The sequence below is a fragment of the Vulpes lagopus genome, chromosome 7 (assembly GCF_018345385.1).
Source record: "Vulpes lagopus strain Blue_001 chromosome 7, ASM1834538v1, whole genome shotgun sequence".
NCBI lineage: Eukaryota > Metazoa > Chordata > Mammalia > Carnivora > Canidae > Vulpes > Vulpes lagopus.
Window position 1 is genome coordinate 72,868,424 of NC_054830.1, and position 14,160 is coordinate 72,882,583.

General features: G+C 38.7%; 1 long non-coding RNA gene across 3 annotated transcripts in view; it reads right to left on the minus strand.

Moving 5' to 3' along the window:
• Window positions 1–14,160, minus strand: part of LOC121496018 — a 122,799-nt gene that overhangs the window by 85,535 nt on the left and 23,104 nt on the right. For 2 of the 3 annotated variants that reach the window (XR_005989088.1, XR_005989087.1), the window contains exons 4-5: window positions 5,533–5,598; window positions 2,071–2,157 (exon numbers count right to left, since the gene is read on the minus strand). The exons of the other annotated variant lie outside the window; for it this stretch is intronic. This is a non-coding gene — a long non-coding RNA (uncharacterized LOC121496018). The remainder of the gene's footprint in view (window positions 1–2,070; window positions 2,158–5,532; window positions 5,599–14,160) is intronic. 3 annotated transcript variants of the gene reach the window in all.

Genomic DNA, 14,160 nt, shown 5'->3' on the forward strand with positions numbered 1-14,160 from the left:
GTCAGATGCTTAGAGAACATGGTACATGTGGACCCCAAAGTTCAGACTCCTGGAACCCAGAACAGGGTGGATTCAGGAGGAAAACGCATCAAGAATATCCAGCATGAAGGCCCCTCCCAATCTAACCCAAATTAACTTGCCATTTATTATGGTTCTATCCTTACATTTCTATCTGCTACTATCCCAATACCTATAGATAATAGATAATTTTGGAAATTAAATTCTCTTTAATAGAAAGAATTCAACACTAAATTAATAAATATTTTTGGAGGGCATATTATGTACCAGACATATTTCTAGCAGCTAGATGTGGCTTCTACCCTTCAGGAGTTTATATTTGAGTGACGTCATCTCAAAGAGGGTACAGTACAGTGTGTGATCAGAGAAAGACACATTAGGGGTAAGTAACATGTAATTAGGGGGATTCAGAGAGGTTTCCCAAATATAATAATGGCTAAGTTTATTTGTGGAAGATGACAAAAGAGAAAAGAGACTGGAAAAGTATGATCCAGACAGAAATGAAGGTGTGAGCAAGGACCTGGACATAAGAGCAAAACAGCCCATTTTGTGGAGCTGCAGACAGTGCATACTGGTAATGTGCTAAAGGGACAGGCGCTGTGTGCAAGGTAAGCAGAGGCAGAGCACGAAGCCCTGGAAGACATGCTGGAGATCTTCGGAGTTAGCTGGACAGTTAGGTAGTCAGGGCCAGGGTCCCCAGCAAGTCAGAGTCAGGACAGCTAAGATCTGAAGTCCTCTGATCTATGCTTGCTCACTGGGTGGTTCCATTACCAGTTCACCGGGACTGAAGCAACTGGGATTAAAATTGGTCCAAATGCTATCTTGGTGCTTTTTGCCATTACCAGTAGGTCACTGCTAATTGAGCATCACTGAAATTTAATTCCTGTGCCAAGAAAGACCTCCTCGGTGTATGGCACTGCCTTGGGCAGCAGCTATCAGAGCATCACAGGTGGAGGTGAAGTCTTTCTCCTACCCACCACCTCCTACTGCCCCCTGCCGCTACCCCAGAGCTGAAATCGGACTGCCTACATTTACATGTGGGCTCTGACTTAAACTAGTTTTACATTTCTTCCAATTTCCTTGAAGCTCATTTTCCTCATCTGTGAAATCTCGAGAATTTTAATTTGTGAATTGAAAATTCACTACCGGTTCTTTAAAGACAAAGCGAGACAATTAAAAAAAAAAAAAAAGTTTTATGACTTGTAAGTGCACTGCCGCCTGAAGCTCCTGAGGTCTGACTTCGAAGCAGGTGCCTCTGGTTCTTAGTACAAGGATAGAAAGAGCCTTTCTGGGCTGATGTCCAGAGTATTGGGAGGAGGTTGGGAGGTTGGCAGGGAGGGAAGTAAGACAACTTAAGGTGCTGATTAAGTAGCAGGGGTAAAACCCTGGGGGACCAGCCCTGGGTCAAATCCAGCTGTTGTATTATGCGATGGTTCTACCCCCTTGAGAAACACTGCAACTCCCTGCTTTTTAGTATTGTAGCAGATGGGACTGTCGTGGTCTCCAGATTATAGGAGAATAGCACCTACATGGGTTGTTTCTCTCATGGATATTGACCCACATCCGGAAGTCCATGCTTCTGTTTCTGCAGAGGAAAGTTGAGTAGGTTGCACCCCCTCCTGGGACTCTCAGGAGGTCTAAGCACAGATGCCACTGGGATCCTTGTTTCCCCCTTTGGTGCCGAAGCTGAGAGGGCTGACAGCTAGGTTCAGTGCCAGGATTATATGGCACTTAGCATGCATCTTAGACCCCAGACTGATCTTGAATATGCTAAACTTGGTCCTAATGACAGTCTGGGATGCCAGCATCTCCGGAGAAAGTCTGATGACTTTTCTGAGTTGGAAGCAAGAGGATTAATATCAGTTCAGAACTGGGTTTGAGGCTGGGGGAGGGGGTGACAAGAGCAGGTAAATGGGTAGGTGAGGAATGGAAGAACCGGGGCCCTAATGATGCACACGACTGGGAAGCCATGGTCACAGGCAGGCCAAGCAAGCACACGGGAAAGTGGTCCAGGTGAAAGCCAGACTGGAACGCTGTTTCCCTCCCACATACCTTTCATAAGGTCTCTGGGAACCGAAGGCCACGCAGGCTGGCACATTTCACGTGACTACAGTCTAGATCCATGCTTGAATCTTGGCTCTGTTGGGTGAGCAAGTAATTTCACTTCTTTAACACTCATTTTCCCAACCAGTAAATACAACAATATCTAAAATGTAGCTGCCTCTAAAGGTTTTATGAAGTTCAAATAATATCTATCTACTAATAATTTTTTATTGAATGTATGTTGTTATAAGAATCTAGCACATGTATGTAGAAACTATATATACACCAAATATATGCTTGCCAATTTTAATTTTTAAAGACGATTCATTAACTGAAAAGGGCAGTAATAACATTATAAGATAAAACTTGTTTTGGTCTTTTTTTTTTCCTATTTAAAAAAAACGTAGAATCCACCCAATGTTTACTTGTATCATAATTCCAGATAAGGGAGCCTAAATTTTCATTTTTCATTTTGTGGTTTTATTATTGCACAGATCTGGTCTCCTAATAATGCATCCTGTAAATGTTCGATTTTCCTTCACCATGTTGAAATCCAAACAGCAGGGGAAGTGAGGCAGTAAAGCTCAGGTCCATGTGAAACATGACAAATTTTTTTAAATTCTGGCTGTAGAAAATATAGTTTTTATTTCTGACTAATTCTGACCGTCTTCTTCATCTGCCAGTGCATAAACCTGAAATTGGTTTCTACAGATATTCCAGAGGCAGGTTTTTGCTCATTTATTCTTTCACTTGCTCATTACATAAGAATCTACTAACTTTACCCCTTAGGAATCTACTAACTTTACCCCTTATGAGTGAGGCACTGAGCTGGTTGCTGGTAATACAACAACTACACATGGTTTCTGGACACAAAGAGCCCAGGTTCCAGCAGAAGAGATCTCGACAAGGAAGAAGGAAGTTGTGATGCAGAACGATATCAGAAATGGAAGCTCAGGGCAATCTGAGAGCAGAGTTTCTCGCTCTCATTAATTTTTTTTTTTTGACAGCAAAACTGTAACAATTTGACTGCATTTGAAAATTTCTCAAAGAACTCCAAAATGCGCCTGACAGAGAAAGAAATGCTTTATATATACAAGGAACTATGTATACAGAAATATAAAAGTCCTTAACATCAGAAATCAAGACAGAAAAAAAAAAGAAGTCACGACAGAATTGACAATTTGTTTCAACACTGTGCTACCAATATATTTTCTTGAGTCATAATTAGGAGCTTTGTTTGTTTATTCCTTATTTCCATGAAATGTCTTTCTTCCCACCCCCACCCTTCCCCAGTAATATCTTTGGGGTTTTCATTTTCTGAGTCATTTAGAAATAACATTCACAATTTACTTTTCAGGATGATTTCATAGAAGACAAAATTTGATGTAACCACCGGGACAAACAGTGTCCTTGGTATTCGTTGTAAAGTGCCTTATAATAACTAATTTGTATATCTAAGAACTTTCTTAAATATACCATTAAATCAGTAATATTTTAGATATTTCCTTTATTAATTTTTCCATTTCATTTATTCATTCATCAAGATTTATTGGCATAGCCACTCTGTGTGAGACTTCTGCTAGGAAAATAATATATATATATATATATATATATATATATATATATATATACGTCTTCAAGTAATTTATAGTCTTGTGGCATAAACGGACATATTCACTAAAAATAGCATTTATAGATTGTTACTGTTGGCCCTGGCATCCTTACTTACAGATATTTTTAAAAAATAACTCCTCATCCAACTATTTTTGAGAATTTTTGGCTTAAACTAGGAGAGGAAACTTTACCTTTGCTGAGTGCTAAATGAACTAAATGGCTCGTTAAAAAAATAGTAATAAGGTAATGAGAGAAGATTCAGAGCTCCAGAAATAAATATTAGTCAAATGAATTTGTCAAAAACTACACTCAGTATATGATAATCAGGTATTACATAGGAGCAGGAAAGACTTCTGCTTTAGGAAATGGAGGATTAAAAAAATTGTCACCAGGGAAGTTAACTTACAACTTTTCTCTGTTGAGGCACTGATACTCAGGCTTTCCTAGCTTGTAACAGAAATCTAGAAATAAGGTTTTTTTTGTGTGTGTTTTTTAATATATATATATATATATATATATATATATATATATATATCTGTACAATATCTCACAGTTTTGTTTCTTTCTGGGTTGTTAATTACATAAATTATTTCTTGAAATGGAATTGCCCAAACCCTGAGGTACCATGTTCTTCTAGTTTCAATTTTGTGGTATAGCTTTATAGTTAAGAAAGGGGCTATGTGGCAGATGGCCAAAAAGTCACTGGGGCCTGCAAAGTTCAATTGCTTGAGAGTCCCCTGGCACAGCAGCTTAAAAGAGGAAAATAGGCTTATACTGAAAATAAAAGAAACTGATAGAAATACCACATCCCTAGTGTTCCAAAATAGGTGCCTACCTAACTCCATAACATGTGCAAGTCCTCTGAGACCTGTCAAAGCTGAGCTTCTTCACTTTCTTACTTTAAGACTCCTTAAATATTTCTAAACATTATATAGGTTAAAGCACAGCACCTAAACAAAACAAAACAAAACACCCAGATGACCACATATATTTCTCATAATATGTGTTCTGTCCTAAGTCCTGGCTCATATAGCCATTGGGATTTCCTGTGATAAGAGTAATAAAAGTATCTTTTATTATGTTAAAAAAATGAGTTTTGGAAAGCCCTTCCGTGACTTCTGCATAAGGATGCTCATTGTCAGGGGAACCAACTACAAGATTAGAGAATCTGACCCTTCAGGTACCTGACCCCACATCCATTCCCAGTCTCCTCCAGGGAAGAGAGAGAAGTGATTGAGTAATGATTAACTCAATCATGCCTTTATAACGAATCCTTCATAGAACCCCCAAATGACAGGGTTTTAGAGAGCTTCCAGGTTGGTGGACAGGTGGAGGTGTGGGTACAGGGGCTCCCTCAGAGATAGCATGGAAGTTTCCAGCTTCCAGTAAACAGATTTCCTGCTTCCAGTAAACAGATATTCTGAGCTCTGTCAGCCATTCTGCCCAATCAATTGAGTCAAAGGAAGAGGTCTTGGGAACCTCTGATTTTTAGCCAGTTGGTCTGAAGTATAGGTAACAATTTGGACTGGCAACTGTCATCTGAAGTAGAGAGGTAGGTGAGTCTTATAGGAGTGACCCCTTAAACTGTGGAATCTGACATGACCTCTGGGTAGATGGGATCAGAATTGAGTAGAATTGTAGGACACCCATGGGTGTCCAGAGAATTGTTTGGGAGGTGGGGAGAACTTCCCACCCATGAACTGGAATTGGGATCTGGACACTTTTAGAATCCAAATCACTTAATACCTTTTAAGGCATGCACATAAATTATTGTCACTTTTAAGCCTTCCCTCATCAGCTCCCTTCAGAATTAAGTCTTCCTGTAATAACGGACTCCCCATGCTGGGTGTAGCTTACCCCTCCAGTGCAGTGTCTGCTCTGTGTTGCTTGCTGCTATCGAAGCACTAATTGTTGGTATGGTTCCTAAGGGAACAGGTGCATGAGAAAGACACAGAATTAGTTAGGCTTATGTTACAATTGTTAAATTATTTAGATCTGTGGGGGTTTTGTGTTTTATTCACTTAATGTCTAGATGTCTTTAAGATGCTTATGATAAGAAGTGGACGACTACAAGGCTAATTTCCAGACCATGTTGATGACATCAAGTATCCTGGGACAACTCCCAGTTCACAGAAAAGTCACAAATAATATATTCACCCAGGAAATCTCTACACATAATTTAAAACTCATTTTTACTAGAAAACGTACTCCAGTTATGGGACATGTCTTTATAATAATAATTACAAATATTTTCCAAATTATAATATTGTTTGCAAGCAGTTGTTAAAAAGAATAGCAGGTTAACATCGGTCTCCTAACGAGTTGTTCTTACGTCTAGAATATATTAAAATATGTTGGTTGGTGAGATCTCTATGGGAAGTATTTGGTTACCCCTTTTTGATTCAAACAGATTTGGCCATATTTGCAGCATAGCACTTTTCTAAATGTACTTCTAAATATGAGATTTCTTTCCAAGATGATTTTTGAAAGTGATCTGGAAGACAGTGTCAGACAATTTTTCATTTGCTTGTTTGATTGTTCTTTTTATTGTTTTGCTCCTAGTCAAGACATTTCTCTTTTTAGCTCCAAAACTTCTGATGATTTGCCTTCAAAATTTGCATGATTGGCTTTTAAATGTTGCTGAAAGAGAGTTTCATGTGGTAATTGTTCAGTTTCTTTTTTCACACAACAGATACTGAAATTTAGACTAATTTGCATCTCCCCAATAATAAAGCCCATACTTTAAATAAACATCTAAGTACATCTCATGGCTTTTATATTGATGACTGCTGCTTAGTACTGAGTCACAAACTGTGGCAGAGAAGCGCTGTCATCTTAGTTACTTTGTTTCTTTGGGAAGCCACAGGGACTAGACAAAAGTTCCAAGTTTCCTAATCTGTTGCAAATAAAATGTTCTACTCTGTGAGTTTTCATGATGAAAACATGAGGCTGGCCCCTGACAGCAGTAAGGTGCTGCTGACTCTGTATATGTGGCAGGTATGTCGTGGAACATCCTAAAAATATGGAATACAAACTTTAGCCCCAATTCTTTTTTTTTTAATTTTATTTATTTATGATAGTCATACAGAGAGAAAGAGAGAGAGGCAGAGACACAGGCAGAGGGAGAAGCAGGCTCCATGCACCGGGAGCCCGATGTGGGATTCGATCCCGGGTCTCCAGGATCGCGCCCTGGGCCAAAGGCAGGCGCCAAACCGCTGCGCCACCCAGGGATCCCTTTAGCCCCAATTCTAAGTAAAATATAAACTTCTTGAAAGTGTACCATGCTTATCCTGCACCTTCACTTATGGTCCAGCACACCACATACTAAGTGGGAGTAGAAGCTGGTTTACTTTCCTACCCCAATCTGGCCCTCACCACAGGGAATTTCTCAAACTGAAATTTAAGGGATTTTTTTTTCTTAGGTATAACTCATATAAGATCACTCTGCTACTTCAAATGCTTACAAGGGGTTCTGGGACCTCTGTTGACCTCCAGAATGTAAGTCAAAACTCTGGAACCTGGTTTCCCAAATTTGGGAGGGCCTATACGAATTGGTTTGCACCTGCCTCTGCAGCCTCAGAAGTTACCATTTATTTCCTCATGGATGTTCTGCACTTCTCTCAGTTGCCTGAACTTGTCATTTTCTTTCCTTTGGATCCTTGTCTGAGTTGTTCCCACCGGATGAATCACTAAACCCATAACTTCACACTCTTCTCCTTTCTTTTTTATTTATTTTATTTATTTTTTTATTTTTTATTTATTTATTTATTTTTTATTTTATTTTTTTACTCTTCTCCTTTCTTGGTTAATTCTTTACCCTTCATTCCTGGAAAGGTTTACCCAACTTCCCAAATTTAGGTCAGCTTCTCTCAGACATGAATGTACAAACATAAACTCTACTTCCTTGTTATACTACTTATGGCGTCATTTTTATTTTCTGGTTGTCTGTTCCTCCTGTGAACTTCCAAAGGCAAAGAGATGAACTCTATCTTTTTTTTTCTGCTTTATTTTTAGGCTTTAACCAAATACCCTGCACATGATTGGGATTCAGTAAGTATTAGTTGAAGTAACTATAATAGGCAACCACCAGTCAAGAATTAGCCAAGAGTCAAGTTTAATTTTTTTAAAGATTTTTATTTATTTATTCATGAGAGGCACAGAGAGAGAGAGAGACAAAGATGCAGGCAGAGGGAGGAGAAATAGGCTTCACGCAGGGAGCCCTTGTGGAACTTGATCCTGGGACTCCAGCATCATGCCCTAAGCCAAAGGCAGAAGCTCAATCCCTGAGCCACCCAGGTGTCCCAAGAGTCAACTTTAGAAGTGGAACTGTCAATCTCACCCAAGGCTTTAACTTTAATAGTCTGCTTTTTATTCTATAATCTGTCCCTCTTCCTCTTCTCCCATCCAAGTGGGATGAAAATGTACGCATCATTAGAGGCTCACAACAGGACACTGATATGTGGTAGATTGGACAGGAGGTATTCATCTTTCCTGATACACATACACATTCCACAAAGGGCTTTTATGGTACTTCTTACCCTATATTATAATAATACGTCTCCCCAATAGTCAGTATTTTAAGGGCAGTAAACTTGTCTAGTTTCTAGTGTTGAGCCCCAATTCTAGCATATATAGTAGTAGAGTCTAGCATCTAGTACATTTAATAAAATGTACTAGAACGAAAAATGAAAAATCAATTTTATTAAATGGGAAGCTGTGTCTCAAAAACAGAGAATAATGAAGCACCTGGGTGGCTTATAGTTAAGTGGCTGCCTTTGGCTCAGGTCATGATCTTGGGGTCCTGGGATTGAGTCCCACATTGGTCTCCATGCTCAGCAGGGAGCTGCTTCTCCTTCTCCCTCTGCCCCTCACCTTGCTCATGCTCTCTCTCTCAAATAAATAAAATCTTAAAAAAACAAAGAGTAATGTGTTTGAGGTTCACAACTACTAAATTGTCAAGGCATAAAATGCTGGGAATCAGAATTTTTGACTCAGAATTTGATTAGAATCAGAATTTTTGATTTTCAAATCAATTAATGGTAATCTGATTCTCCCTATTTTAAAAGATACACCAGATTGTCAAGAACTATACCATAAATTCCATGATTCCCATTTGATAAAAGACACAACCAGTAGGCATACATGGCAGAGACTTCTTTAAAGAAAATGGCTCAGGGCAAAGATAATGTGGAAGAGAAACAAGTAGCCAGGTAGTCTCCTTTCTGAGTTTGGACTTTGGGTTTATCTTCACTATCGTGGACACTTTCATTCCATCTCTTTTTCTCTCTTTTAAGCTAAATACTGAGGTAAAACATATATAAACAGATAAACACAAAAGTGTATGGTTCAATGAATTACCATAAAATGAACACATCAGTATAATCACTCCTCTGGTGAAGAAATTGAAGAATAAGAGTAATAGCACCCAAATGCCTCCCATTGTGCACTTTCTCAATAACCTCCCCTTTCTTCCATCCTATTTTCCAACTTTTTTTTAGATGTGTTCCTAGGATATAAGGCATATAGGGACAAAAATATCACTGTTTCAGGTAAGAAGACTCAATTCAACAAAAGAGGTGATTTTATCCATACATATATGAGACAATGTACTAAGAGGCTAGCACAGTGAGCAAAGTATGAAAACTCAAAAAAGGGAAACTCGTTGGTGGAGGTGGGGCAAATAAGTCTTTAGACAGGAGGTGACAATTAAAGGGAGTTCTGAAAATTGGCTTCTTGGGTTCGCAAAGGGAAAAAACGTAGATGATCCCAGCCAGAGGGAGACAGGATGGTGGTGAGAGAAAAAGGAGTGGCTGTTTGTGAAAAGGCTGGTTAGGGCAACAGGTATCAAAATTGGCTGTGAATCAGAATCCCTTGTCATGCTGTTTATGGGCCACACTCTAGGTCTGGAGGATCCTGTGTACCAGAGTTATAGGGATGAGACCTACTTGTGTGAGTTATTTACAAAGCTTCACAGTTATTTTGGTTTGAAAACATGATTGTGAATCAATGGACTGGAGGCTAGAGTACCTTAGAGAATGTGAAGTATTATGTATATGGCGGGTCTGAGCAGATTATAGAGAATTTTGAGCATCAAGCTATGTATTTTGGCTGAAGCCTTTAGTCTAGTGTTTTCTAAATTCCCCTAGATAAGAATTCCAGGCAGCCTAGTAAAAAGTCAACTTTTGCTGACTTGGCTCCAGTGATAACCAACAAAGGAGATGTCCTTGTCCCCCACCCTCCCTTCCTTTTTCTCCTTCCTCCATACATATATGAGACAATGTACTAAGAGGCTAGCACAGTGAGCAAAGTATGAAAACTCAAAAAAGGGAAACTCGTTGGTGGAGGTGGGGCAAATAAGTCTTTAGACAGGAGGTGACAATTAAAGGGAGTTCTGAAAATTGGCTTCTTGGGTTCGCAAAGGGAAAAAACGTAGATGATCCCAGCCAGAGGGAGACAGGATGGTGGTGAGAGAAAAAGGAGTGGCTGTTTGTGAAAAGGCTGGTTAGGGCAACAGGTATCAAAATTGGCTGTGAATCAGAATCCCTTGTCATGCTGTTTATGGGCCACACTCTAGGTCTGGAGGATCCTGTGTACCAGAGTTATAGGGATGAGACCTACTTGTGTGAGTTATACAATCCTTCCTTCCTTCCTTCCTTCCTTCCTTCCTTCCTTCCTTCCTTCCTTCCTTCCTTCTCTGTTTTTCTTTCTTTCCAAAGAATTCAGGTGACTTTAATGATGACACCCAATTGGGAGTCATTTAGATTTTAGTGGAGTCAGACCTGCCATAGAGATACCTTCATACAAATGTACTGGTCGGAGAAAAAGATTTATGTGAGGGAGAGAAGATAGAGGCTCATTCTATCATTTAGGGGCTAGCTTATTAGTAGGGACCTTGGTTAGTGCACTCTTTAAATCTTTTCTGTGAGACTGTCCAATACATAATTGTTACCATGTTACCAATACATGGTAAATAAATGGATGAATTATTAACTTATGAGTTTGGTGAACATGTGTTATTTTCAAGAGCATTTTAACAGGCAAAATGAACAGGACTTGGTGAACAAATTGAATGTGGGGCTGGGAGGGAGAACTGAGCATGACTGCATGACTGGGCAGCATTATTATTTCTAGCATGAAATGGTTGATGGGCGATAACGCCACTCACTGAGCAGGATCAAGTGTTATTTTTTAGATTCAAACTTGAGGAAAATATTGTTTCTTTAAAAAAAAAAAGAAACAAAACAAAGTTACCAGCAAATGACTTTATTTGAACATCACAAAATCTCATACATTTCCTTTCCCCTCTTTCTACTTCTATCCAGTCATGGCAACACCCCTAACACCAATCTTAACTCACACAAGTGATGCATACTGGCATGGGGTACGGATTATGCATTTAAGGTCCACACCTTAGACTGACAAAGCCAATTTTCACACCTGTCAGAGCCTCTCTCTCCCCTTTGCTCCGCTCTCCCTTCTTGCTCAGAGCAACTAATTTTTTTTTTCCTCCACAACACTTTAATACATAAGAGAGAGGGAGCGAGCATGCCTGGATGAAATGATGGCTGTCTGATTTTCTTACAATAACTGCTGCAAAATCCTGAGTGAGTGGTGTAACTTGGTGCTAGAGTTTGAAACAGAAGGGCAAAACTCTAATTGAATGTAATCTTCAAATAACCAGAGTCATAAAAGAGAAATAGAGGTGGAACTTCATCGCAGTTCCATTTGAGAACTCGTGTAGCTGCTCAATTGGAGAGCACCACATAACAATTACCTGTATATTAACAGATCATAGGTGAGTCTTGATTTTTCACCTCAGTGAACAGTTTTCTGGCAATAAAACAAGGAGTACTTTCTTTCCTTATTACGGTAAAACTGCCACTGGGCTTCATTTAATAAGAATTAACTGTGAATAAATTACAGCATCAAATTATGCACCATGACATGACTTGGTGTGAAAAATCTAGGCAGCTGCAAGACTCCTCGAAGTTAATTCAAGCTGAGCTCAGTAGAAAAACCGTTAATTACTTCCTGGAACCTGTGGATCTATTTTCAGTTCCTGGTGCCACTGGGATCACAGTTTAGATGAATTACCAGCAAATTCTAATGAAAGGCAGCAGTGGGAATGGGCCCACTGAAACGGGGGTCAAAATTTTTTATTCTTGGATTTGCCTCTGGCTTTTACTATCAAGTATCTCTACAAATTGGTTTGAGAAATCACAGCTGGATTTAGAAGACTCTACATTTTATATTTGGAAGGAAACATAGAATCATCTAGTTCTACCTCCTACAGAGAACAAACTTCCCTTCCTTGTCATTTCTGAGAGATGGTGAGCCTCTACTTATAATAGCTCTGTGACCAGGGCTCATTACCTCCCAAAGCAGCATATTCTTCTGATAGAACAAAGTTTTGGAAATTATAGTCAAAATCTAGCTGATCTTAACAGTCTTTCTACATCTAGTTCTGGGAATTGGAACAGTTTCCCAAATTTGCCTGATTAAGATCACATGGCACTCGCTAAACCTACAGATCACCTAGTCTTTTCCCCAGGAAATTCTGAACCCAAAAGTCTGAGTTTGGGTCTAGGGAATCAGCATTTCTATCACACACATCAGATGATTATTACTTTCAGGTAAGATCAAGAAACACTCCTCCAACCACTTATAAGACATGAATGTACATGTAAGAATTACCTGGCACCTTGTTAAAATGCAGATTCTCACTTAATGAATCTGGGATGAGATCTGAGTTTCTGCATTTCTATTGAGTTCTCAGGTGAGCCAATACTGTTGGTCAGCAAACCACATGTTGAATATCGAGACTCCTATCTCCAGGCTGTAAGCCCCTATTACTTAATTTCTCATACAGTATGGATATGCCAAGGTCTCTCTACTCTCTTCATCATCTTGGTTATTTTCTCCTGGCTCCATTTTGTTTTGCTAATGTCTCTCATAAAATGCGATGTATATAATCTAATATGCTTCTCCTACTGTGCTTTGAAATTGGCACTCTAGTGTTCTTCCAATAATTTAAACCAACTTTCACTAAATTTGTAGGTTCGTATTAATTTTGTGATCTGCTGAATCTTTAACTTCCTTGCTTAAACTACTGCTACATATGGTCTTCTGGAAGCCAACTTGATTTTACTTTGATGGATGAATACTAAATTTTGTTCCTGTTGAATTTCCCATTTCTTTTATTCTTTTTGAGAAAAAAATTGAATCTTGATTGTGTTACCTAGGATAGTAGATATCCCTTCCAACTTTATTTAATCTACTTCTTAGTTCTTCATGGGTTTTTTTGGAATGTTGAAAACAAGAGAATTTTCTGACATGTTAATGGAGTGGACTATTATAAAGTGACGAGTTGCTAATCTATATACTTCTAGTGTGGCTTTTAAACAAGAGGAACTCTACCTAAAGTTACTATCAGCCAGTCATTGTTTTCTAAGAGGGGCTCTATTGGTATTTCAGCTATGATAATTCTGTTGTATGAGATGCTTTACATATAGTTATTCATTTAGCATCCCTTAACACTAGCCTCTAAATGCAAATAATACTTCCTGGACATATTTCCAAATACCCACAGGGTACAGTACTTTCCCTGATGGAGAATTGTCCAGCATGTATTTTACCTTCTTTCCAGAGTATATTGTGAGAGACTTTATTTAATACTTTTCTCTATGTTGAACTGAGACCATTCCTTCTGTAAAAACTAAGACCACTGTTCCCACGGAATTTAACCATAATTAAATTCTAAGGGACTAAGAACTGAGACCACTCATGTCAATATGATTCAATTCTTTTCTCAAGAAATTTTTAACCAAGGAGATAAACCTGACACACAGTAAATAATTCTTTTTTTTTTTTTTTTTTTGCTTGAAGAAATTTTTATAAACCAAACTATCTAGGTAAATGATGTGGACAAAATTTCATCACCTAGACACAGTTTGCTAATCAGAGCAACAGGTTATCAAGGCTTGCTTTAAGATTCTTGGCCCGATGGTACAGCAATACTAAAGGATACATCATAAATGTTTTCCCCAGTTCATTGACTATCTTAAAAGACCTGCCTTAAGCCACTTTACCCCAGACTCCAAAATTCAAGACTTTCCAAAACTTTTCCCTTTTGAGACATATTTAAAATTATCAAGATAATGATGTCCTCTGCTTTGGTAAGTTTAATAAACTCAGTTTTGTTGGGTTAACAGGCTTTTCTGGTGATCTTTGTTAGGGTGCTGCACTGTTTATTCATAAAGGCTTTAAAATATTTCTAGTGGTGAGCTTTTGATATCTTGATTTGTAAGTCCTCAGAAGCTGAGTACCGACTTCAACCTTGTTTAATGATTGATATGTAATTTGAAGTCTTTCAGGAAAAGAAGAAAAGACATGGAAAAAGAGAAAAGGGGTAATGATGAAGATCACAGAAAAGAAAGGGTCAAGAAAAGGAAGAGTAGGGGGATGGAGAGGAAAATGAAGAAGACA